The sequence below is a fragment of the Macaca thibetana genome, chromosome 7, assembly GCF_024542745.1.
Source record: "Macaca thibetana thibetana isolate TM-01 chromosome 7, ASM2454274v1, whole genome shotgun sequence".
Lineage (NCBI taxonomy): Eukaryota > Metazoa > Chordata > Mammalia > Primates > Cercopithecidae > Macaca > Macaca thibetana.
The window spans coordinates 128,550,110-128,578,085 of record NC_065584.1 but is presented as its reverse complement, the minus strand read 5'-3'; the positions used below and the strand labels follow the sequence as shown (position 1 = coordinate 128,578,085).

The 27,976-nt window shown below is 39.9% G+C and overlaps 2 protein-coding genes across 4 annotated transcripts in view; one reads left to right on the top strand and one right to left on the bottom strand.

Moving 5' to 3' along the window:
* The window catches only part of FRMD5 (FERM domain containing 5), a 339,581-nt gene that overhangs the window by 86,151 nt on the left and 225,454 nt on the right, over positions 1 to 27,976 (top strand). The gene's annotated exons all lie outside the window — the stretch shown is intronic.
* Positions 1 to 27,976, bottom strand: part of EIF3J (eukaryotic translation initiation factor 3 subunit J) — a 670,767-nt gene that overhangs the window by 463,438 nt on the left and 179,353 nt on the right. The window lies entirely within an intron of this gene.

Genomic DNA, 27,976 nt, shown 5'->3' with positions numbered 1-27,976 from the left:
AGAAGGGAGCATAACTCTACGATGCAGATTGTTTCTTTTGGAAGTTCATTTTTTGTTACTATCGGGAAAGCAGGGTCACCCTATTTGGTGTAAGTGGCATAGAGCTTGTCAAGAGCTGTTCTTGGGGATATAGTCATACCCTGTTTGTGAGGGAGAATCCTGCAAATTTGGTACCCTTTGATCTTCTCTGGGACAGCTGCAGATAGAAGGGCAAAAGTTAAAAAGAGGTTTTATATAGAACCATTCCTATAAGACCCCCTTTTCATCTGGCTAAATACAAAGGTATTCACTAATGAAGCTTATCTCTGAAATATTTTCATTTTAATAGACAACTTATAAATAAAAATATGAAAGGGAAAAATCAGTGAAGGTGGCCGAGCGCGGTGCCTCATGCCTGTAATCCTAGCACTTTGGGAGGCCGAGGCGGGTGGATCACAAGGTCAGGAGTTCAAGACCAGCCTGGCCAATATGGTGAAACCCCATCTCTACTAAAAATACAGGCCAGGCGCGGTCGCTCACGCCTGTAATCCTAGCACTTTGGGAGGCCAAGGTGGGCAGACCACGAGTTCAGGAGATTGTGACCATCCTGGCTGACACGGTGAAACCCCGTCTCTATTAAAAATACAGCACTTTGGGAGGCCGAGACGGGCGGATCACGAGGTCAGGAGATCGAGACCATCCTGGCTAACATGGTGAAACCCCGTCTCTACTAAAAAAAATACAAAAAACTAGCCGGGCGAGGTGGCGGGCGCCTGTAGTCCCAGCTACTCGGGAGGCTGAGGCAGGAGAATGGCGTGAACCCAGGAGGCGGAGCTTGCAGTGAGCTGAGATCCGGCCCTGCACTCCAGCCTCAGAGCGAGACTCCGTCTCAAAAAAAAAAAAAAAAAAAAAAAAAATACAAAAAATTAGCTGGGCATGGTGGCGGCCGCCTGTAGTCCCACCTATTTGGGAGGCAGAGGCAGGAGAATGGCGTGAACCCGGTAGGCGGAGGTTGCAGTGAGCCGAGATCGCGCCACTGCACTCCAGCCTGGGCGACAGAGCGAGACTCCGTCTTAAAAAAAAAGAAAAAAAAATCAGTGAAGGTACAGTGCCAGATAAGGGATTCCTTTTTTATTATATTTTTGTTTCAGTATTTTTTTTTTTTTTTTTTTGAGACGGAGTCTCGCTCTGCCGCCCAGGCTGGAGTGCAGTGGCCGGATCTCAGCTCACTGCAAGCCCCGCCTCCCGGGTTCACGCCATCCTCCTGCCTCAGCCTCCCGAGTAGTTGGGACTACAGGCGCCCGCCACCGCGCCCGGCTAGTTTTTTGTATATTTTAGTAGAGACGGGGTTTCACCATGTTAGCCAGGATGGTCTCGATCTCCTGACCTCATGATCCGCCCGTCTCGGCCTCCCAAAGTGCTGGGATCAATATTTTTTAAAAATTAGAAAGACTAAATTATGAATTTTAAAATAGTACATAAATAATATACGGAGTTCTTAATAGTCCCTTCAGGCTTTTATTCTCTTAAAATGATTTCTAAAACCATATAACAGGAGTTTTAAAATAAAACTTATAGTATAAGTTCATTATAATTCCTGTGCACTTAAAATAAGCATTATAGCACAACTTTGAAATACAAAATAAGATATACTTCTATCTCCAGGGACTTCTGACATTTTTATATGGAAAGAGAGAAGTATTCGGCCAGGTGCAGTGGCTCACTCCTGTAATCCCAGCACTTTAGGAGGCTGAGGCGGGCAGATTACAAGGTCAGGAGATCGAGACCATCCTGGCTAACACGGTGAAACCCTGTCTCTACTAAAAATACAAAAAATTAGCTGGACGTGGTGGCGGGCACCTGTAGTCCCAGCTACTCAGGAGGCTGAGGCGTGAGAATGAACGCTTTGGCGTATGGTTTTCCTCGTGTTGACTTTTGATTGGTGACTGTCACCAACCAATATTCCCTAGCTCCTTTGTGCACCTCAAATGACTAAGAATGGAGAGAGTACTAGAATTAGCATCTATTTCTTTTGTAGAGATTAGAAACAAGACGCTGATTGCTGTACTTCTTCAAAGGATTCCGAATGGGTGATTAAGAACAACTTTAAATATTTTTGGAATTGAGAGAAAGTTATGAGTTCTTTTTCAGCCTGAGACTTACTGTTATGAAGGAATGCATACCCAGTCAGCCTTCCAAGGATACTGCTAGCAGCTGCATTAAACTATTCTTAGGGACGTTGTTTTATAGACAAGAAGTCCCTTGAACCTGATGATCAGGGGAAATAAATTGATCAGGCCCTTGCAGGAGCAATTTATCACCCTGGAATACCTTTGACAATTGCTGAAAATGCATGCTGGCAGGAAGTGTTTTAATTACCAAAACCATCAGATCATTTGCTTGGTTCTTTCAGAGTCGGTGAAATATATGAGTGAGTAATGGAGTCTGTTCAATAAAAAATTAGCTAAGCATTGTATCTGCCACTGTCCCTGTTGCAGATGGAAGGCCAGATGTGCAGTGGCAGTCACGAGTCATCAGGCTCATATATATAGAAGCACACACATATGTATGTTACATATATATGTATACATGAGAGTTAAGAAAGGAAAGATTTTGTAGTTCATAAGAGAACATATTTACAGCAGGTTGAATTTCTGGAAAAGGCATTTTAATTAAATGGAAGTGGTTTTCTTAAGTTTAATTTGGTTTTCATTTGGAAGTAGCATTATAATAGTTATATGCTTAACTGGGGGAGAGATATCCGAGTCTTTATAAAATTGGTTATAAATGTAATATTTAATCAGCTCTTAGTGATAGAAAAGTACAATAATAGGCCGGGCGCGGTGGCTCAAGCCTGTAATCCCAGCACTTTGGGAGGCCGAGACGGGCGGATCACGAGGTCAGGAGATGGAGACCATCCTGGCTAACACAGTGAAACCCCGTCTCTACTAAAAATACAAAAAAAAAAAATTAGCCGGGCGTGGTGGCGGCGCCTGTAGTCCCAGCTACACGGCAGGCTGAGGCAGGAGAATGGCGGGAACCCGGGAGGCGGAGCTTGCAGTGAGCTGAGATCCGGCCACTGCACTCCAGCCTGGACGACAGAGCGAGACTCCGCCTCAAAAAAAAAAAAAAAAAAAAAAAAAAAAAAAAAGAAAAGTACAATAATAGGCAAGCACTTTTCAAAGATAATACATTTTCTTATTTAATTTCTCGTACTATTATCTTTATTTTGCAAATGAGGAAACAAGTTTGGAGAGATTCAGTAATCTGAGGAAGATCATAGGGCAAGGAAGTGCTAGAGCATGGCTTCATTAAAGGGATTCGAAAATGCTAACCCTTGAGAGTTTCAAGGTTAGCAGTAGCTAGAACGATGAAAAAATATTGAAGCTAGAGATGGATTATAATGGAAAAGTAGAGATGGTCCACGCTTTTTCTGTGTTAAGAGAGGTAATGGAAAGTAGTTGCCAGAGGATTATATCAGTGATTTACTGTTTTGAATGGTAGTAAATTGAGGACTGTCTGTACTGCAGTTGTGAAATATATGAAGTCCTACGAAAAGTAGACTTCTCAGAAAGCTTGCAAGCAGTTTCTTATAAAACTGGACATACTCTTACTATATAATCTAGCAGTCACACTCCTTGGTATTTACCCAAATGAACTGAAAACTTATATCCGCACAAAAGCCTGTACATAGCTGGTCATGGTGATGTGGTCCTGCAGTCCCAGCTACTCAGGAGGCTGTGGCAGATGGATTGCTTCAGCCCAGGAGTTTGAGGCTGTAGTATGCTATAAATGCCTGTGAATAGCTACTGTGCTGCAGCCTGGGCAACATAGCAAGACCCTGTCTCTAAAAAAACAAAAACTGCATGTGGATGTTTATAACAGCTTTATCCATAATTGTCAAAACTTGGAAACAACCAAAATATTCTTCAGAAGAAAGAAGGTTATTTACAAGAAGGTGAATAAATACAAAAAATTACTTACAAAAAATTTTCAATAAATAATTACAAGAAGGTGAATAAATAAATAAACCATAGTCCACTTAGCACTAAAAATAACTATGTTATCAAGCCATGAAAAGACATGGAGGAAACTTAAAGGCATTTTACAAAGTGAAAGAAACCAATCAGGTTATATACTGTATAATTTCAACTATATGACGTTCTGGAAAAGGCAAAACTATTGAGATAGTAATGATCAGTGGTTTCCAAGGGTTAGGAAAGAAGGAGGGAACTTACGTAGAGCAAAGAGAATTTTTAGGGCAGTAAAACTATTCTATATAATATGAAAGTGATGGATATACATCACTGTACACTTTTCAAAACCCAGAGAAAGTACACTATCAAGAGTGAACCCTAATGTGAACTATGGACTTTGGGTGATAATGATATGTCAACGTAGGTTCATAATCAATGTATTGATTATAACAAATGTACCACTGTAGGGTGGGATGTCAATAGTTGGGGGATCAGTTTCATGTAGGGGGTAGGGGAGTATATGGGAGCTCTGTACTTTCTGCTCAATTCTGCTGTGAACCCAAAACTTCTCTTAAAAAAAAAAAATTGGCTGGGCACGGTGGCTCATGCCTGTAATCCCAGCACTTTGGGAGGCCGAGGCGGGTGGATCACGAGGTCAGGAGATCAAGACCATCCTGGCTAACACGGTGAAACCCCGTCTCCACTAAAAAAATAAAAAAAAAAATTAGCTGGGCGTGGTGGCGGGCACCTGTAGTCCCAGCTACTCAGGAGGCTGAGGCAGGAGAATGGCGTGAACCTGGAAGGCAGAGCATGCAGTGAGCCAAGACAGAGCCACTGCACTCCAGCCTGGGCGACAGAGTGAGACTCCATCTCAAAAAATAAAAAAATTTTTTTGTTAACTAAAAAGAAATTAAAAAGCCAAGAAAGAAGGAAAAGAAAGAAACCTTGCAAGCCAGAAGATAATGGGTGACATATTTAAATGGGAAAACATTCTGTCAACCCAGAATTCTATAACCAGTGAAAATGTCTTTCAAAAATGAAGGAGAAAAATGGTAAATTTTATGTTACATGTATTTTACCACAGTAAAAGAAAGGAGAGATCAAGATATATATGAAAAAGCTGGATGAAAAGAATGCAAAGAGCAAACAATGGCACTGACACTTCATAGTTAATGTGATGAGACCAGTTTAGAAATTTAAAAATTATTCGAGGAACATAACCATTAATGATAATAGAAGACAGCAATAATATCACAATAGTATCTAACATTTTATTGAGTACATATTATGGGCCAGGCACTAGCTGAAATGCTTTATATCTGGCACTGGCAAACTTATTTTATTTTATTTTATTTTATTTATTTTTATTTTTATTTAGAGAGAAGTCTCACTCTGTTGCCCAGGCTGGAGTGCAGTGGTACCATCATAGTTCACTGCAGCCTTGAATTCCTGGGCTCAAGGGATCCACCCATCTTAGCCTCCCAAGTAGCTGGGACTACAGGCTTGTGTCACCATGCCTGGCTAATTTTTAAATTACTGGTAGAGGTGTCTCACTGTGTTGGTCAGGCTGGTCTCCAACTCCTAACTTCAGAGATCCTCCTGTCTTGGCCACCAGCCAAAGTGTTGGGATTACAGGCATGAGCCACTGTGTCCAGAGGTTTTTTTGTTTGTTTTTTGTTGCTGTTATTGTTGTTTTTGAGACAGAGTTTCGCTCTTGTTGCCCAGGCTGGAGTGCAATGGCACGATCTTGGCTCACCGCAGCCTCTGCCTCCCGAGTTCAAGCAATTCTCCTGCCTCAGCCTCCTGAGTATTTGGGATTCCAGGCGTGCACCACCACGCTCAGCTAATTTTGTATTTTTAGTAGAGATGGGGTTTCTCCATGTTGGTCAGGCTGGTCTCGAACTCCAGACCTCAGGTGATTCACCTGCCTTCGCCTCCCAAAGTGCTGGGATTACAGGCATGAGCCACCACACCTGGGCTTGTTTTTTTTTTTTTTTTTTTTTTTTTCTTTCCCAAAGAGATCTCAGAGTCTCTGGCCTTGGACTCAGGGGCTCAGATGATCTCTGATCCTTCCGCCTCAGCCTCGCCAGTAGCTGTGACTACAGGCATGCATCACTGTACCTGGCAAGGGAGACTTTTAAAAATAAAAGTCCAGACAGTAAATATTTTCAGTTTAGCAGACCTTTTACAATTTCTTTTGTCTATTATTCTTTTTTCATTTTGTTTTGTTTTTATACCTTTTAAAAATGTAAGAAGCCATTCTTAGCTTGAGGCCATACAGAAGCTGTATGTGAGCTCAATTTGGTTTAGTCTATAATTTGTTTACCCCTGGTCTAGACTTTAAGCTTTTGACCTCAGTGCACATGACTACTTAACAAAATCCAAACCACTTGCACATCCCTGAAAAGTCTGTACAAAAGACCAAAGGCATATGGAAATTGAGAATTAATTGTCATATTTCCGTGGCTTTTGTTGCTGTAGGAACAATGATATAACAAAATTAAAGAAGTAATTTAAGTCATCTATAATTCTACCACCCTAGCACAATAGCCAAATCCAAATTACTTTCCAATCCTGGCCTTTATGCAGCATATTTTAAGAACAGTAATTTTTAATGTATTTTCAGCATGTAAAAATAACTTCAGCATTTCTAATTTTAAAATCTCATTAACATTTTTCATATTTTAATAGAATGTTAAAAAATTTATCGGTTGAATTCCAATCATGCAGCTTCATGAGAGCTGTTGCTTTCCCCCCTCTAATCACATAGCATTTGAGCAGCATTTTTCAGCTGATAACTACAAATCAAGAGAGAATAGAGATCCAAAAGAGGGAGAAGAGGTGTGTAATAAAGAGCATATGAGGATTGAGAAAGATGAAAAGATGGGAGTAGTGTGGAACAGAATTGTTACAGTGGTACATTTCCTACCCAAAAGATCAATTTTTACTTAAAGTTTCGTTCAAACTTTTGGCCTTCTGTGCCATTCCTGTTTTTGGTTTTGTTGGTGCCGAATTACTTTTAGTTTCTTTATTATTTTTCTTAAGACTGGTGATGTTTGTACTTTATCACCACTCTTCCTTAGCTTTGCCTCCCTGTCCGCAGCTATTTTCTCTAGCTATGGTTAAGGTTGTATCCCCCTTCCCTTCTTTTATATCTTTTCATTTGCCTATCAACCTTCTCAAATATTTTGTTTGTGAATGAAAATATATTTTGTAATTTAGGAAACAACCCACAATACCATTATGCTGTGGTCTGGGGCCCTGGGTGGTCCCTGACACCCTTTCAGAGAGTCCCTGGAGTCACAGATATTTTCAAAAAATGCTAAGGGTTATTTATTAACTTTTCTTTTCATGAATTGATGCACATTTTAAAAAATTTCTCAGTTTAAACTTCTAAAATGGTAAAAATATGCCATATATATCATCCACATAAACAAAAGCTCATTGATGTTCTCAATCATTTTTAGCAGTGTAAAGGCGTCCTGAGACCAAAAAGTTTGAGAATGGCTAATGTATTTCATCAGCAAACTAAAAACATTTCTTAAGCAGCTTTGCATTTTCAGTCCCAGTACTGGTTGTATAGAATCTGTGGCAGAACTTTCCCTCACAGTTTAGAGGTGAAAACATACTTCTCAATGGATAAGTACAGTTGGAGTCAGTAAGTGCAGAGATCGTACACATCACGGGAGTCCAGAGGAAACTATACTTAACTTGTGATTATGTTACTGCTGATAGGGGAGGGGTCAATGAGAGGCTGGAACCACATTTATTAAGCCTTCCTAGGAGGTGACCACTGAACCAATTATTTTAAAAATCAGAATGAGGCAGGTGAAGGATTGTTGTAGGAGGCCTTCTAGACGAAGCAGCAGGAGCAAAGATAGGGAAGCAAAGAGTGCACTATGTACAGGCAAACACAAGCAGGCCTCTGTTACTGCATGCAGGATGGGTTTAAAGAGTAGTGGTGATGAGGCTGGATATATGGCAGGGAACAGATCTTAGAGAGCTAATTTTAGCCTTTTAGGAGTTCAGACTCTATCCTTAAAGGGAAACCCCACCTTTCTTTATTTTTGAGCACATATGTGGTGTTCATCTTTCTATATGTGAAGAATTTGACTTATTAAAATAATATTAATTATTGGGTATCAGACCCATCTGTAAACAGAAAAATAAAGTTAAGTGTTTTCTTAGGAAACGGAATGTAACCGTACTAAAACATTATACAGCTATGGATTCAACCAACTGTGAATGGAAAATGTTTGGGGAAAAAACAGTAAAACAACCATTTACGTACATTTACATTGTATTAGGTATTATAAGTAACCCAGAAAGATAAAGTATATAGGAGGATGTGCTAGCTTACGTGCAAATACTACTCTATTTTATATAAGAGACTTAAGCTTTTGGATTGTGGTATCTATGGAGGTTCCTGGAACCAGTCCTCAAGGGACAGCTGTAGTAGGCTTAATAGGAAGAAATTGTGTGGTAAATATTCACCATCCATTTAGTTCTAATGGGCAGTAGTAATTATGGGTTTTCTTGTTGAAGCTAATGAAGGTAAAAAAAATATGTCCTTTTTTTAAAGACTAGGTTGAGAACTACTAGCGCTAAAAGCAGTACAGGCATGAAAGCAAAAAAGACAAGCTACAAATAAATAGTAGTAAAGTGAACCCTAAACCTTTAAATTCTCAACTTAGTATAAATGACAACACATGTTATCAAATCTGCATCATTTTTATTGCCACCATTTAAATTTCACTGATGGTTTCTTACAACTAGCACACTACAAAAAAAAAAAAAAAATGAAGAACAGAAATGTATTTCCCACAGTCTGGGAAGTTCAAGGTCAGTAAGTTAGCACCTTGGTCACTCTGCTTCTAGGATGGTACCTTGAATAGCACAGGTGTTTTTAAGAAATTTTGCCTTTCACACTTTTGAAATAATTTGAGCTGGGCACAGTGGCTCACACTTGTAATCTCAGCACTTTGGGAGGCTGAGGCAAAAGTGCTCAGACACCAGCGTGGGCAACATGGCAAAATGCTGTTTCTACAAAAAATACAAAAATTAGCTGGGCATGGTGTTGTGCGTTTGTGGTTCCAGCTACTCAAGAGGCTGAGGGAAGAAGATCACTTGAGCCTGGAACATCAAGGCTGCAGTGAGTTGTAATCGTGCCACTGCACTCCAGTCTGGGTGAGACCCTGTCTCAAAAAAAAAAAAAAAAAAAAAAAGAATTTGAGTGATATAGGCTCTTTATTGCCACGTATGGTACTGTTATGAAAGTTTTATCAGCATTATTCAACATAGCCAAAAAGTGGAAGTAACCCAAATATCTATCAGCTGAGAAACGAATAAATAAAGTGTGGTATATCCATGTAATGCAGTATTTGCCAATGAAAAGAAATATATGTTTTCTACATGGATGAGCCTTGAAAATGTTATGTTAAATGAAAGAAACCAATCAAAGAAGACTATATATTATATTGTATGATTCCAGTTACAGTCATGTGTCATTACTTAGCAACAGGGTATGTTCTGAGAATAGGGTGATTTTGTTGTGTGAACATCATAGACTGTACACAACCCTAGATGGTATAGCCTACTATATATACTACCTAGGTTATATGGGCTAGCCTGTTGCTCTTAGGCTACAAACCTGTATAGCATGTTACTGTACTGAATACTATAGGCAGTTGTGACAAAATGATAAGTGTTTGGGTATCTAAACATAAAAAAGTACAGTAAAACATCAAACATCTTTAATGTATGAAACATTAAAAATGGTACACCTGTATGGGACACTTACTATGAATAGAGCTTGCAGGACTAGAAGTTTCTCTGGATGAGTCAGTGGGTGAGTGGTGAATGAATACGAAGGTCTCAGACATTGATGTACACTACTATGGATTTAATAAACACTGTACACTTAAGCTACACTAAATTTATTTTAAAAATTTTTATTCAATAACAAACTCAGCTTACTGTAACTTCATGAACTTTTAGAATTTTTAAACTTTTTGATTCTTTTGTAATAACACCTAGCTTAAAATATAAACACATTGTACAGTTGTACAAAAACATTAAAAAAATCCTATAAGCTTTTTGCTATTTATTTATTTATTTATTTTTTTTTTATTTTTTATTTTTTTTGAGACGGAGTCTCGCTCTGTCGCCCAGGCTGGAGTGCAGTGGCCGGATCTCAGCTCACTGCAAGCTCCGCCTCCCGGGTTCACGCCATTCTCCTGCCTCAGCCTCCCGAGTAGCTGGGACTACAGGCGCCCACCACCTCGCCCGGCTATTTTTTTGTATTTTTTTTAGTAGAGACGGGGTTTCACCGTGTTAGCCAGGATGGTCTCGATCTCCTGACCTCGTGATCCACCCGTTTCGGCCTCCCAAAGTGCTGGGATTACAGGCTTGAGCCACCGCGCCTGGCCGCTTTTTGCTATTTAAAATTTATTTTTACTTTTTAAACTTTGTTGTTAAAAACTAAGGCAAACACACATTAACCTAGGCGTACACAAGGTCAGGATCATCATTATCACTGTCTTTAACCTCTGTATCTTGTCCCACTGGAAGGTCTTCAGGGGCAATAACACACATGGATAATGATAAAAAGTATAGTATAATAATACATAAAACAGTAACATAGTCATTACTATTATCAAGTGTTATTTACTGTACATAATTGTATGTGCTGTGCTTTTATATGATTGGCATTGCAGTAGGTTTGTTTACACCAGCATCATCACAAACATTTGAGTAATATATTACATTATGATGACTGTGACATCACTGGGCAATAAGAATTTTTCAGTTTCATTATAGTCTTTTGGGACCACTATCATATATGAGATCCGTTGTTGACCAAAACGTTGTATGAGCTGCATAACTGCATAGGCAAATCCATGGAGACAGAAAGTAGATTAATGGTTGTTCAAGACTGGGGAAGAAGGAAGTTGGGAAATGGGGAATGATTGCTTGCTAATGGGTATGGGAGGATTTCTTTTGGGGGATGATGAAAATGTTCTAAAGTCGATTGTGGCAAAGGTTGCACAACCTTATATATGTACCAAAAACCACCGAATTGTGCACTTTAAATAGGTGAATTGTATGGTATATGAGTTACCCCTCTATAAAGCTGTTTGATCTATCTGTATTTCAACAGTTAGAGTGATAACTTGAATATTGAAAAGTTTGAAAATACATGTTGTGAGGGAAGGTAAAACGCCAAAGACTACATTTTACCAGTATATGTCTAATCAAAACTATTCTATAAAACTCCTTCCTAATTTGAATAGAGTGATTTTTTTCCTTTGAAGGTAAAAATCCTCTATATCTTTTACCATTTTATTAATATTTAATTCCTACTTCTTTCTCTCTGGAGAAACTTTGGATTCAGACAGAGCTCATTCTATATTGACCTGACAAGGTCTCAGAGACTAGTACTGTTGCAGCTAATGAGTCAAGTGGACACTCATGCTGGCTGAGTTCCCAAGACTATTCTTACATTAGGGCAAATGGCATGAGGACAATGCATTCAATGTATCAGGCACAAAGAGGTTTTTCTTCCTAATTGACCATGTGTGTCCTTTTTTCTTTGAATAATAGGAGGAAAATCTCCCAACCATGACTTCTGGAATTCCTTCCTTTCCCTCTCCTAGTACCCAAGGTTATGAACGTAGGCAAGGCTTTTGTTCCAAAGCTGTCATCTCCTTTTATCAATTTCCCCTTTTCATTCCTTTTAGGTCTCCAAGCCTCAGAGCAGAAGGTTGTGACTAGTGAGCCTTTCTGATTTGTTTACTCATTCAGGCACACACAGTGAACAGCTGGGAGTCCAGCCAGTTTTGTTATACTGTTGCTTGTCTAAGTGATTCCCAAGTGAGTCAGTGAGACCTTAGGTCCAACTCTGACCATCCATTTGGTTAGTGGTTTGGGTAGGCTGTGGACTGGGAGGCTTTTTGAACTCTTACATAGTAGCTTTTGAACCCTTACCCTTTTGTTCTGCAGGACAGAATGAAAGTCTGCTTGGGAACTCCTGAAAAGACTCCCATCTTCAAACAAACACTATATTTAATTCCAAGCTAGGACAATTTCTTTCTTTCCTTTTCCTATTGAAGAGTAGTCTGTTTGCGAGATCTTCATTTCCATACCCTGATTTCTCCACAGCCCTGTGTCAATTAGCTTTTATTTCCATTGATTTGTCAGATCTGTTTACCAGAAGTACGTTCTTAGATTGAGAACCTCCTTCATGCCAAAACCTTCTGTCCTCTTTTGACTTAATTTTATGTGATAATATTCCTGACAACGCCTTCCTTCTCAGAACTCAATCTTTTCTTGAGTGGAACTCAACTGATGCTTATTGGATTTGACTATATTTTTCACAGTGTAGCATCCAGGCTAACTCTTACCTTTCAGCTGATTCATCTTTGTTTCTTGCATTGAACTACACATTCCTCACATTCTCTAATCAGAGTATTCTCTGAAGGCTCTACATGCACTACATCTTGTTTGTATTTAGACCTTGTGGTCCAGGGGAGTGGATATGTCCAAGAAGTTAAAGGTATGCAAAGAATGGATAATGGTGCCAAGTGGACTGCTTCTGCCATTGAGTGTGATATGGCAGTCACCATAAGAATCAATTACATGGCTTTCAACTAGTCAGTAGTCCAGTTTTTCAGTCGTTCAGTACCTTAAGCCAGAGTTTCTAGACTTTAGAGAGCTCAGAATCACTAAGGGTAGCGGTTTAAAATAGATTTCTGGAACCCCTCCAAATCTGTGATTTAAACTGTCTTGAAGTTGGGCCCAGGAATCTGCATTTTTGAAAAGCACCCAAATGTTTCTGATAGAGTTGGTTCAGGCATCATTCTCGGAGGAAACAATGTCATAACGACCTTTCCTTTAGTAATAGGCTCCATCCCTAGAGATTTAGAACTAAGAGTAATTTGCAAAATGTAGTATAAGTTGCCACAATATATTTACTTGTGAAGTAAAAACACTACTCATCATCTTATGTTTGTTCATCCTCACCTTGGGAACAAGTACATTCATTATCATTCTTTACAGAAAAGATCCAAAAGAAGCAGGGATACCAGCTTTCACGATCAGTCTATTTTCACCTTCATAGGCGTTTCAGAATCATCTGTAAGAGGCCTGGAATCCAGAGGCACCCAAGGGAATTAGCAACAAGAAATACATAGTAAGTAGGTTAGTTAATGAGGCTATGGCGTTAGTATTGTTTTACATTGTTTAAGACACTCTACTATGCCCACATTTTGGGGAAAATGTGTATCTTGTGACATTTGTACTTGGTTTGGTTTGATTTCATACCCTGCCTGCTATCCACAAGCTTGCTTTATATTCTTTCTGGGGTGAAATCCCCTCAGAATCATGTGAGTAACTGCCAGGCCACAAAGCTGACTTCTCCACCTTGGCATCACAGGGTGGGAAAGACTAGCTTATTTCTTTTCTTTTTTTTTTTTCTTTTTTTTTTTTTTTTTTTTTTGAGACAGAGTCTCACTTGGTTGCTCAGGCTGGAGTGCAGTGGCGCAATCTCGGCTCACTGCAACCTCCACCTCCTAAGTCCAAGGGATTCTCCTGCCTCAGCCTCCCGAGTACCTGGGACTACAGACGAGCACCACCACGCCCAGCTAATTTTTGTATTTTTAGTAGAGATGGGGTTTCACCGTGTTGGCCAGGATAGTCTCAATCTCTTGACTTCGTGATCCTCCTGCCTCGGCCTCCGAAAGTGCTGGGATTACAGGCGTGAGCCGCCACACCCGGCCCCAAGACTAGTTTATTTCTAGCTGCAGGAACTAGTTCTCTTGTTTAGGCCATTTAGTCTAATGAGTAAAAAGAATTCAGAAAAAACAGGCTTGTTTCCATACAGCAACTTCTTTGGGAGGTAAAGAAAAAGAATCTTAGGCTCAGAAGTCAAGCTATCTGTGGTTCACATCTGCTTTGGGAGTTAACACCTCCTTGCACTGTGTCTCATTGATGGTTGTCACTTTCTGTTGTTACAAGAGAGCTTGGGTCCCATGTGAGGTCACTAGTATTATAATGTAGAAGTGGTTTTTAGTTCAGAGGAGCAGCTTGTCAACAGCTTGTATTTTTAAATGTTATACTGGGAGGAAGTATACTGTATTCATAGGGTATGTGCTTCTTTATTAGTGATCTTAATGCACCTATGAGCAGTTCGACATACCCTAATTATTTCTAGTGCTATGGATTCCATTTGCTGCTAAGTGACAATGTGGATAGTTGGGATGCAAAACTGTGATTAAGAAGCTATTAGTTGGCCCGGCATGGTGGCTCATGCCTGTAATCCCAGCACTTTGGGAGGCCGAGGCAGGTAGATCACCTGAGGTCAGGAGTTCAAGACCAGCCTGGACAACATGGTGAAACCCCCTCTCTACTTAAAAAAAAAAAAAAAGCCAGGTGTGGTGGCATATGCCTGTAGTCCCAGCTACTTGAGAGGCTGAGACAGGAGAATTACTTGAACCTGGGAGGTGGAGGCTGCAGTGAGCCAAGATCACACCACTGCACTCCATCCTAGGTAACACAAGAGCAAAACTCCATCTAAAAAAAAAAAGCTATTAGATACAGTTAGGATGACTGGATTTCATCTTTTGTGTGGCTAGACTCAGAGTGTAGGGTGCTTTCAGAGTGCTTGTTAAATGCTCTAGGTTAAATCAGGAAGAGGGAAAGCTAGCAAAAATTGTTTAATCAGAATAGTTTGGTTGAACTCACACAAGCTTATCTTTTTAGATGTTGTGAAATTCTTTGCAACTCTATAATTAATTCCAGATTGTTCAGATGTGTTTCCAATGCCAGAGATAGTGTTGTGGCTGCCTCCATAGCAAGCCTGAAAGTACCCCAGGGCTGGCCTCTTTATGGTACTTGCAAGTAGAGGATAAAAGATGTATCTTTTTGTATCTTGGATACTAGTGACCCTTGGCAACAATCTCCATCTCTCTTGAGGGAGTCAGGATGCCAAGCAAATTTTGAGGAACAGATAATAGAATGATGATATGAATCAAAATAGGGGCCAAGAATCCCAAATTTGCTTCTTCCTTCCATTCTCCAGAACCACGGATTGCAGTTTCCACATTTTTTTTTTTTTTCAGTTTTAACAGCATCTCCTTTTTCATAATCATACGATGGGAATTCATGTGTGTCAAAGAGATTTCTTGGACATTACCACCTCTAAGAGAGGTCATGGTAGATGGCCTTACTGTTGAAAATGTGGTCCATGGATCAGCAGAAGCAGCAGCAGCATTACCTGGGAGTTTGTTAGGATTCATAATCTCAGGCCCCACTCTAGACCTACTGAATCAGAATCTGTATTTTAACAAGATCCTTAGGTGATTTGCATGCATGTTAAAGTTTGAGGAGCATTGGTAGAGGGAACTGTGGCTATTTATTTTATTGGTCATGTGTGCACTAATTTCGTGACCTCTCTTAATTATTAAAATGACTGTGAACTTACTAGAACTACAACATATTGGTGTGAGGGAGGTGTTTATATGTGAAGGTGGTTGGCTTCCATGCAGAAACCATGTAACACCCAGCCTAAACAGTTTCTGATGAGGTTGTCTTTAACCTAGGAAACTGAAAGATAATGTCTTGTTTTTGATATTTGACTACTGTCCTGCTCGAGTTTATAAACATTTCCAGTAGGTGGGGAGCAGTTTACTAGTCTTCATTTGCAAAACAAGCATCTTTACTATAAGTAGCAAATAGTCTATTTTAAAGCTCAAAAGATAATTTTTAAATGAGGATTTGTTTTGCATGAAGTTTGTAGATGTTGGAAAAAGGTGACTTTGTCTAATTATTCTAATATGTGAAGTTTAAAGGAATCAAGAGAATGTAAAAAATGGAGGCAGTAAAACATAGAGTCTTCTTTAAGTCACAACTGTGACAGGGTCTCTTCGAGAGGCATCAGAAGTGTCAAATGACCATTGGTGAGGAAATGGTACATTTACAGTTCTGGTTCATAATTTTCTAACTCTGTGGTTAAAGAAAGACCCAAGGCTCTGACAGAAGCTAACTCGTAGATTGCTTTTCTGCTTGTGTGTCTCTCTTTTTTTTTTTTTTTTTTTCCGAGACAGAGTCTTGCTTTGTTGCCAGGCTGGAGTGCAGTGGCGCGATCTCGAGTTCAAGTGATTCTCCTGCCTCAGCCTCCCAAGTAGCTGGGACTACAGGCGCGCACCACCACACCCAGCTAATTTTTGTATTTTTAGTAGAGACAGAGTTTCACCATGTTGGCTAGGATGGTTTCAATCTCTTGACCTCGTGATCCGCCCATCTCGGTCTCCCAAAGTGCTGGAATTTCAGGCGTGAGCCACCGCGCCTGGCCTTGTGTCTCTTTTTGTAGAGAATATGCTTCCTGTTCAGTGAAGAGTCAGGTGACAGAGAGTAACATAATCATTGAAGCTTGGACTTTTTATTTCGTTTTTTTGTTTGTTTGTTTAGTTTTGTTTTTTGTCACTCTGACCTTTCGGGAGCATGGCATTGTTTTCTGGCTGCTTTAGGCATTTGGCTCTTGCTGATGCACATAACACAGGGTCACACCAGGTTCATGCTGCTGCAGGTCCTTTCTCCTAGACTTTAAGAAGATGACATTTTATGTTAGGATGCAGTACGCATGTCATTCAAAGGCCGTTCTGCAGCTCCTGGAGCACAAAGACTTGCTGAGTTTGCCATGATTGCATGCACATTTTTGAAAAGTCAAATGCACGTATAAAACAGTTTGTCAGGCCGGTATTGGAGGAAAACAAGAACAAGTTGAAATCAGTTGTTTGGGAAGAATATTTTGGCATGGTTTCTCTGAAGTTGAGTAAACCTAATTTGTCCTGTGTACCCATCTGAGCACACAGTAGCAGTCCTTCTGCCTACAGGAGTTTGCACACATTAGACAAGTTACTAGTCTGAATCTCCAAGACACAGATAGACGGCTCTGTGTGTGTATGTATTTGTGTTTATGCACTGTAACATATTATTCTATATACAATATTAAAGGCAGAGCCCTCCCCTGAGATACATTGCTTTCTTCAAAGAGCTTCCCTATAGTCTGCTCTGGTAGCACCTTCTACTCCTTTTAAGGTTAGTACAGGAGCCCCTTTTCTTGTCTGTTTGACCTGGACACTTTCATAGCCATGTCATTCTAAGGGTTCAAGTCTGATCCAGATAAGCCTTATGGCCCAGGCTGCTTGTCTGAAGTCTCCCAAGAGCAGAGTTTTGCAGAGGCAAAGTGAGGCTTTGCTAAAGGCACTTCAGAATTTTTCTACAAAGTTTGCTGTTCCTACAGGTGAGGGTAGCTGTTTTTTTTTTCTCCCCTTAGGTTTACTTTACTCACACTCATCAACTCTGGCAAAGTGGATTTAACCATCAGAAGTATTCTTTATTTCAGAGAACAAAGTGGTTTTATTGAACTTCTTGTTCTCTCACTAGCTTTTGTGAAGGAAAAAAATCCTGTATGTTCCGTACTAAAATGATAGCATTATAATTTTGCATCATTACCTTATTTGATTAACTGTTATCAGTAAATCTACAAATAAACTCTTCTAGACATCCATTCTCTATTTTGTCTGTTGATTCATTATCGTGCTTTTTGTACTTTCCAAAGCAGACCCCACATTTTTTGTATGAAGCATCAGTAAGGGTGAGATATGGCAAGGGTCACTCACCATCATCCCTGCTTCTCACTGCCTCCTTTCTTGCTCCCGACATTTTTCAGTGAGTAGTTCCCCTGCGTGACAGCTGGAATAGCTGGAATACAGAGTGGTGACTGTCTGCACATTGACCTTAAGAACACATGTGTGGTGTATGAAATGGACTGGCCAAGGAGTGCCCTCCTGCAAGTTCCCTTCTACAAAATTTAAAGATACACACTACGAGGCCGGGTGTGGTGGCCTCACTTACAGAGTGCTGTAATCCCAGCACTTTGGGAGGCTGAGGCGGGTGGATCACTTGAGGTCAGGAGTAAAAGACCAGCCTGGCCAACACAGTGAAACCCTGTCTCTACTAAAGATACAAAAATTAGCTGGGTGTGGTGGCTCGTGCCTGTAGTCCCAGCTACCCAGGAGGCTGAGGCAGGAGAATTGCTTGAACCCAGGAGGCGGAGGTTACAGTGAACCAAGATCACACCATTGTACTCCAGCCTGGGCAACAGAGCAAGACTCTGTCTAAAAAAAAAAAAAAAAAAACAAAAACACTGTACTAGATTGATCCTTCAGTAATACACTGGAGTATTTGTTTCAGGTTGTTAAATGAGTGGGCTTATGCTACTACAATTGCTTTAGTGTTTATATAGCAAAAGTGCGGCATTGTGATTAAATGGATCACCCTGAGTTGGAATGATGGACATAATTTAATTTACTCTTTTTCTTTTTTTTTTGTGATGGAGTTTCACTCATGTTGCCCAGGCTGGAGTGCAATGGCGTGATCTTGGCTCACCGCAACCTCTGCCTCCCGGCTTCAAGCGATTCTCCTGCCTCAGCCTCCTGAGTAGCGGGGATTTGAGGCATTTACCACCAGGCCTGGCTCATTTTGTATTTTTGGGAGAGACAGGCTTTCTCCGTGTTGGTCAGGCTGGTCTCAATCTCCTGACCTCAGGTGATCCGCTTACCTTGGCCTCCCAAAGTGTTGGGATTATAGGCCCACCCTATAATCACCCTCACCACCAGGTGAGCCACCGCACCCAGCCAATTTACTCTTATGTAGTAAGAGTAGGTCAGCCTTCCTGGAGTCTGTTTAGGATGGAAGTGGGCTTTCAAGGCCAGGCCATATCCAGTCAGGCGTCCTTTTGAGTGCAGCATACAGTTAGAAGGACTAGGGCAAGAATGGGGAGAAGGTATAGGAGCAGTTCCTTTATCTCAGTGGGTTTCCACTTGGCCATGCCAGGAGGGAATAAAGTAACTGAACTCTGGGAAAGCTACAGAATCTTGCTGCAGGGGGTACATTTGAGGAGAAGCCAGAAAATTAAATGAAGGTAAGAAAATGCAAGAAAGAAGAAGAGGCACAGGTGAATCAGAGCTCCTTCAGCAACATCTGACAGGGGCTCCCTTTTGGGCATGAAGCTCGGGGTTCATTTTTAAAGTCATGCTAAACAGAAACTGTGAATTCAAGCCAGGCGAGTTGGCTCACACCTGTAATCCCATTACTTTGGGAGGCCAAGGTGGGAGGATCGCTGTAACCCAAGAGTTTGAGACCACCCTGGGCAACATAGTGAGACCTTAGCTCTACAAAATTTTTTTTTAAAATTAGCCAAGTGTCGTGGTGCGTGTCTGTGGTCCCAGCTACTCAGGAGACTGGGGCAGGAGGATCTCTTGAGCCCAGGAGGTTGAGGGTGCAGTGAGCCATGTTTGTACCACTGCACTCCAGCCTGGGCAACAGAGCAAGACTCTGACTCAAAGAAAAAAAAAAAAAAGGAAGTGTGAATCCCCTGGAGGTGCTCATTAGATGAATGGAGTCTAAGTCCTGTCTCTTAGAGATTCTGATGAGGTCTCAGGTGGACTCGTGGAATCTGTATGTTTTCAAATGCTCTAGATGAGTCTTATGCTTGGGTAATTTTGAGAAATACTCTGCTGCTGGATTATATTAATCTTGTTGGGTGGGACTGTATATTGGCTGGCTCCCTAGGGGTCCAGTGAGTAATGCACAGTGAATCACTGGATCATGGTAATGTTATATCTATGGATATAATAATTCTGTCAGAGCTTTCTAGAGAGGCCGTTTCAATGTGTTCCTTGATGAATTTTCTTAAAACTGTTTATCAGCACAATTGAAATTTGTTGGATGAACTTGGTCTGATTAAAGAGATGAAAAATGGCTTTTGAACTCATTGCCCCTTTATCTCCCAAAGTGTCTTTCAGAATATTGATATGCATATATCAGTAACTCAGAGTGAATATTAGCTGCAAAATAAAACACGAATCATAGGCTTTGGGTTTACATTATGACACAAAACTTTTAAGTATGTGTGACCTAAAATAATTTGTGCTACAATAAAAAGAAAATGTTAAATAAAATGGAAAATAAAACTCTTAGATGTCTGTACTGGTGATGAATAAGTTGAGCATGGTAGGAGCTTGATAAATACTAGAGGAATTCCAACACACTGTTAAGTGCGAGTTTGGTGGCTCAATAAAACGTTTATGTCCTAGTTAGGACTAATGGGTTATAGGTATCTGAGAAGAACTTGAGCTAGCCTTAGCAGAAAGAGGGGTTTATTATAAGGATGTAGAGCTTGCCAGACCTAAGAATGGGAGCAGCTGGGCCTCAGAGGGAGACTGGAATTAGGGAACAAATGGAAAGCTGGCCTGGACCTAGGAGGTGCCCATGCTCCCTCTCCCTCTGCTTTTGTTTGCATATCTGCTTCTTATCTATATACAGACAAGATTCCTTTGCTCCACAGTCTACTTGGTAGAAAAACGACCAAGCTGCAGTACCTGAGTAACTCATGAAGACACTGCCTTGATTTGTTCTCATGGTTCCAGTTCCAAACTCCCAGGAGAAGGAATCTGGCTGACCTGGCTTGGGTCAGTGTGTATCTTGGGTTCATGGTAAGCACATATGCCAGAGTCCGTATGTTTCTGGAGATATGGAATGCAATGTGGAAGTATGGTCTTTGAGAAAGAGTGTTCTTGCAAGCTGATTCACTCACCCCAAAATGCAACTATTATGATATATAATGGTGAAGACTTTTATGATTATTTTTTTCAGTGGGGCTGGGTTGTATTGCTCCATTAAGATATTAGCATGGTTGCAGTGTTTTGTCAACAGAGTATTGTCTCTCATCCATGCTTTTGCATAATCTAATAGATGTAGTCATTTCTACCCTTCTTCACCTGACTAGCCTCATTCATGTTCAAGTTTCAGATTAGATAACTTCAGGAGAAGTGCTCGTCGGTCAGTCTTCCTTGTTGCTTCATGCCTTTCCCTTTCCCTACCCTGATAAGATCAAGTTTCTTTTCGTCCTGAAGGAAGGAATGGAAGAGGGTTTAGAAAATATGTACATTCCTAAAAATACTCGCTATCTAATGTATACAAGTTTCTGTGCTAATTTTTGTGAGTAATAAAAAGGGAGTAATGGCCGGGTGCAGTGGCTCACACCTGTAATCCCAGCACTTTGGAAGGCTGAGGTGGGTGGATCACGAGGTTAAGAGATCGAGACCATCCTGACCAACATGGTGAAACCCTGTCTCTACTAAAAATACAAAAATTAGCTGGGAGTGGTGGTGCACGCCTGTAGTCCCAGCTACTCGGGAAGCTGAGGCAGGAGATTCACTGGAACCCGGGAGGTGGAGGTTGCAGTGAGCTGAGATTGTGCCACAGAACTCCAGCCTGGTGACAGTGAGACTGTCTCAAAAAAAAAAAAAAAAAAAAAAAAAAAAAAAAGTAAGGCAGAGGATAGAATAAATACACAATTACTATAATGTGAAGTGAAATAAAAGTTTCAGAGGACATTATAGGGAGAGAAACATTAGGCCTTGAAATTTAGATTATGTTTCTAGAGACTGATGTGGAGAGAGGAGGGAGAGGATTCTAGGTGCAGAAGTCAGAAAGAAATAGGAGCATGGTTGTAGCAAAATTATAGATAAGCAAAACCCATTTCACTAGAACAGAGGGCAAGGGTGCAGTAGGAGATGAATCTAGAAAGGATCACTTAGCTCATATCCTATGATGAACAGAGTAAGGAAATTACACTTAATTCCTGTGGCAATGGGTTGATGAATTTTGTGCAGAATACATCATTAGAATGTAAGCTTCATGAGATAAGATGACAACAGCAACTGTGTGTCTTTTTCTCTGAATCTTTAGAGTCTAGCACACTGTCTGGCATAGAGAGTGTGTGCTTAAGAAATATTTGTGACTTCGTGAATCACAGCTGTATCTTAGCAACGTTAATTTGGCAGCACCAAATAGAATGAGTTATAGGGGAAGACTGGGAGCTGTGAGACCAATTTGGAGGTGAATATGGTAGCTTGGCTGAGAATTAATGAAGACCTTTGAGCTAGAACAGAAAGGATGGAGGCTGACTTGTAGAACATTGTGGAAGTGGAATCTGAAGGACCAGACATACAGAAGAGGGAAGAGACCCTTTGAATTAAGGGACTAGATTCCCAAAAGAGACTGATGACCAAAAGAAAAATACCTACACGTTACTGTTTTATGAGAGAAAAATATGAAGCAGTTTATTTCCCTTGCTTTTTAAATTAAAAAATGGGAACATTAAACTTAAATACTTCAAAGTCTGCTTCTCTTACATTCTGTGTCATCATACAGTGAGGTGTGCTCTGTTTATATTTCATGTAGGATGTCAGGCCTCAGCTCTATCCTAACATTTGTACATAGGCACTATGTATTTTTCCTTCCTCTCTTGACTGAGGGGAAGCAGGGAGAGAGGAGAGTAGAGGCTCAGCAGCACACAATTCTAGAGAAAAAGCAAAACCTACCAGTTAAAAAAAAATTCCCATGGGTGGAAGAAAATTAAGAGTTAGCACTGGCCTAGAGTTTGTTTTCTCAATAAAAAAAAGTTTGTGGAAAAAAGATGAGTGTTTAATTAACCAGATATCATGTATATAAGGGTATTTCTTATACACCTCCTTCAAGGGTATTTCTTATACACCTCCTTCTGGAACTTAGCACTGTAAGATTCATTCAGTTACTGATTCCCATTTTTCCCCCATCACAAAATCTTGTTCACATTAATATGCTGTGATTTATCTTCTTCCAAAGTCTCCTGTGCTTAGAAAAGAAGAGCTAAAATTAGTCAGGAAAGCATTCATTAAAGACTGGATCATGGGCATTCCACTAAGCACTGGTAATAAGGAGACTTCTAAGTTATGTTTTCTGTTCTTAAGGAATTTATTAACCTGGTTGAAGAAACAGGGTATATAGGTGTGTGTGTGCATGTGTTTGTGTGTGTGTGTGCACGCTTATATCTATATCCAGCTATATATGTAAAATGTAAATAATATCATAAACATATGCCAAGTGCTAAATAAGCTTGATTTTATAATATTTGTTTCACAAAGAGGTTAAAAACCATCAGTCAAGTATACCGTACCACCAGTCAGGTATACTGTACCACTTAGGTGGATTTAACATTTTCTTTTCCTGAAGAAAAATACTTCAGTATTTCCCAAAGATTTCATTGAGAGAGAAAATTGCGTTTGACAAATTTAATAGAATACCATTATTAATAGCTTACAGTTGCTATAAATTGATCTCAAATGCTTGGTGCTTGAATAATGGAACAGGTTCTGTGATTTATAGTGTAAGTTCATTGCTAGGTGTTTCCATAGTTACGGTGCTCTTTGTGCAGGGTCCCCAAGCTGGTTGTGTTAGGTTGTCTCAAATTGCCCATTTTCTCAGATTATGTATTTGCAGGCTTTCATAATGGAAAGAATTTAGTTGTCATGGTAAGGATTCATAGTAGTCTTTTAAAAAATTCAAAACATGGGATGTAGAGTGATTAAAATACAGCACTTTCTCTGGAAATAAGTACTATAAGACTTAATTTTAAAATGCACATTGTCAGAAGAAAATTGCAGTTATTCACCCAGGCACAGTGGCTTACGCCTGTAATCCCAGCACTTTGGGAGGGTGAGGTGGGTGGATCACCTGAGGTCAGGAGTTTGAGACCAGCCTGGCCAACATGGTGAAACCCCGTCTCTACTAAAAATATAAAAATTAGCTGGGCGTGGTGGTGGGCACCTATAATCCCAGCTACTCAAAAGACTGAGGCGGGAGAATCACTTGAGCCCAGGAGGTAGAGGTTGTAGTGAGCCAAGATTGCTCCATTGCTCTTCTCCAGCCTGGACGACAAGAATGAAATTCTATCTCAAAAAAAAAAAAAAAAAAAAAGGCAGTTATTCATCTCTTTGGTAATTTAGACAGGCAGGGCTTCCATAACATTTTATCTTTAATTTTTACATATTGAGCTAGCTATTGTGGCTAAATATTGTATATGCTGAGATATAGTTACAAATGAAATGGGACATCTAAAGAGAGCAGTACTCACTAGGGATTTTATTTACATCATCTCAGTAATTTTATGGGCAAGCATGCTGAGGATCTAGGAGATTAAATAACTCGCTTATGACCTTGCAGCTTATAAATGGGATCTAAAATTGTACCCTATACCACAGATTTTCGGATTCTTGGCCCCAACTTCAGGATAGACAAGTTTAAAATGGGAATTCAAGTAGGAGCTCCGTAAACACAGATTAAGTTCAAGTGAAGTGAGGGACGGAGGTGAGCATGCATGCATGTGTGCGTGCATGCAGGGTGTACACTGCTAAGGGTTAGTGTGATGGAGGTCTTTGCTGTGTTCTTTCTTTATGATAAATAGAGACGTGGAAGGCAAAATTTCATTAGGCCCTTAGGCCTAATCAGCCACTTTCTCTTTGTTCCTGCTTTATAATAGGCACTTCTGATGTCTTGACTTACTTGGCTACATGCACTACAAACATCTTCCACTGAAATTCTTTCTGTTCTTTATGTCCCAGTTGCTTTGCTTCTGCTTGCTCTGACTGCAGAAAACCACCCAAATAAAATGCCTCCTGTTAGGAAGTGATCAACTTTTTTTTTTTTTTTTTTTGACATGGGATCTGGCTCTATTGCCCAGGCTGGAGTGTAGTGGCGTGACTTTGGCTCACTGCAAGCTACGCATCCTGGGCTCAAGTCGTCCTCCCACCTCAGCCTCCCAAATACCTGGGACTATGGGCACATGCCACCACACCCGGCCAATTTTTGTATTTTTTGTAGAGACTGGGTTTTGCCATGCTAACCAGGCTGGTCTCGAACTCTTGAGCTCAAGTGATTCTCCCATGTGGACTGCCAAAGTGCTGGGATTACAGGTGGGCACCACCATGCCCAGCCCTGATAAACTTTTTAAAGGACAAGCAGACATGCCTGTTTATCTACTGGAAACTCTGGTACTGACAAGGAGTGGTTAGTTCCACATTACACATATACTTAAAGCCATTGTTAATAGTTTTATGTGGTATTTCTTTTCTTGTTCTATATATAAAAATGGACTCACAAAGAAAGATTTAAAAGCATGTCTGAAGTTGTAAAGTACATTCATGCTGTACAATGGGAAAAGGGAGGGCAAACAAATGTGAGACCCAGAGTCACCATCTTTCTGTCCCCTCCTGTGCTGATAAATTCTTTCTATTATATCAGTCCGCTAGCCAACTTTTATTTTCTCTTGAAACCTGAGTTTTTAATATAAGTCTGTAAAATATAGAATAAATATGAAAGTTATCAGTAGTATTAAGAATCCATTTATATTATACATTAAAGAGTTCCTTGAAGAATAAGCCACTTTGACTTGGTCAGGAGAAAACCACTGCTGAGTGAAAGAGCTTAACATTTTAGGGGCTTAGAGCTGATGGTTTTGTAGTCAGACTGAACAGGGGTTTGGATCCCACCTCTGATGTCACTGGCTGTGTGCCTTTGGGCAAGCTAGTTAACCTTTCTAAACCTCGGCTTCCTCCTTTATAAAATGAAGATACTAGTAGTTTTTGTCTCCCAGAGTTATTGTGACAATTAAAGGAGGGCACATATATAATGTATATCATAGTGCCTGGCATATGGTATGGAATGAATAACTGATAGCCTCCAGTATTGTTTTCTCTCCTCTTAACTTCAATCCTGAGTACCTCTCTGTACACCCAAGGTTTTGGGGAAGGAAGGGGAAAAAACGTGAGGAGGGATAACCTGAAACAGTTGATATCTGTTAGAGGTGCACACATGGAATGAAAACCTGTGGAACAAGAATCAGAGCATCATTTCTCTTTTCTAAGTCCTGATATTGCTTAAATACTTAAATAAAGCAATATTATAATTATTGTAGAGTGATCTTAAAATTGTTGGATTTTTACCATATATTTATGAATCTGTTTATATTAAATGTTCAGAATAGGCAAATCTATAGAGACACAAAGTCGATTAGGGGTTGCGTAGAGCTGTTGGGGACAGAGTTAATGGAAAGTGAGGAGTGACTGCTAATGGGCACAGGATTTCTTTTGGGAATGGTGAAAATGCTCTAAAACTGATTGTGATGATGGTTACATAACTGTGAATACACTAAAAACCATTGAATTGTATATGTTAAATGGGTGGGATTGTCAATTATATCTCAATAAAGATGTTTAAAATTGAGGGAGTTTTTGCCTATCTCATCAACTAGAATGTAACTTTCTTGGAGAACAGGACCTATATCTTTCCTCTCTAAACACTCAGCCTAGCATAAAAACTAGCACATAGTAGATGTTCACGAAATGTTGTATAATGAATAACTCCTTGAGTAAGTCTAGGACAGAATTCCCAAACAGTGTGACTCACCATACAGGAATTACTTCAGCTAGAGTAGTTTTACTTCAACTCAGTGTAACTATTGGACTTTCAATTTTTATTTTATTTGCATTCCCCCAAAAGTTTGAAGATTGCTGGGCTGGAATACCAAATTTTATTCCTAAATGCAATTTACTCTTTCTTCAGTGCCTGGGATGATGAAGATGATGATGATGATGATGATGATGATGATAGCAGCTGATATTTACTGAGCACTTTCTATGCTTCAGGCACTATTCTAAGCATTTAAAATAAATGAATGAATAAATATGTGTTTATGTAGCTCATTTAATCCTCACAACAATTTGGGGATGGATTCTTTTATTATTCTCACGTTCCAGATAAGGACATTGAGGAAAAGTAACTTGCACAGGTTCAGGCAGGTAGTAAGTGGTGGAGCCAAAGTTCAATATGGCACCAAAAGCTGTACTTTTAACTACTGCACTAGAATGTGCCATAACATTTTGGTTCATATATTTCAAAGGAACCTGCCTTGATTACTTTCTTCTCTGAATTCATTGCATATGTTGACTGCATTACTCTTAAGTTTTTATATTATTACTTGTTATATTGTAGGGCTTTTGTGAGTCCTACTTACTCTCTTTTAAAACTTGGGCAGGCTCGGTTGCTCACACCTGGAATCCCAACGCTTAGGGAGGCCAAGGCAGGGACGTTGCAGTGAGCCAAGATTGCGCCGCTGCACTCTAGCCTGGGTGATAGAATGAGACTCTTTCTCAAACAAACAAACAAACAAACAAAAAAACACAGGTAAGGGCAGAGACTACCTCTTTATCTGTTTCTAACCCTGGCCATTGTTGTCCTGTGTTGCCCTTTATATTATCAAGATCATGAATGATGATGATTTTTACAGTGAATGGAAATCCTCTCCATAGTACTGCTTTATTTTAAGGTCAGTGTCCCTTTTATAATACAAGTGCTTCATAAAAGCCATGATTATTGCTTTTTAATGACAGACTAATCTTTCTGCCTCACCCCATCAGTCCTACCCTTTAAACATCTCCATGGAAATGCTCTATCAATAGGCCAATATTCACCTTTTAAAAATTGTGGTAAATACACATAAAATCTATCACTGTAACCATTTTTAGTGTATCATTCAGTGGCATTAAGTACATTTACAGTGTTATGTAACCTCATCACTCACTAGTTCCAGAAGACTTTCATTACCCCAAAAGGAAACCCACTTAGCAGTCACTCCTATTTCTCTCCTACCTGCAGGCCCTGGCAACCACTAATCTGCTTCCTGTCTCTGTAGATTTGCCTATTCTGGATACTTTATATAAATAGAATTATCTAATATGTGGCCTTTGGCATCTTTCACTTAACATACTGCATTTTCAAGGTTCATCCGTGTTGTATCAAGTATTAATACTTCATTCCTTTTTACAACTGAATAATATTTCATTGCATGAATATACCACATTTTGTTTATCCATTCATCTGTTGATGGATGTTTGGGTTGTTTCCATCTTTTGGGTGTTATGAATGGAGCTGCTATAAACATTCATATGTAAGTATTTGAACACCTGATTTAAATTCTTTTGAGTATATGCCTAGAAGTGGAATTGCTATATTGTATGGTAATTCTGTTTAGCTTATTGAGAAAACTCTAATATCCCTTATATAATTTTATAGATATG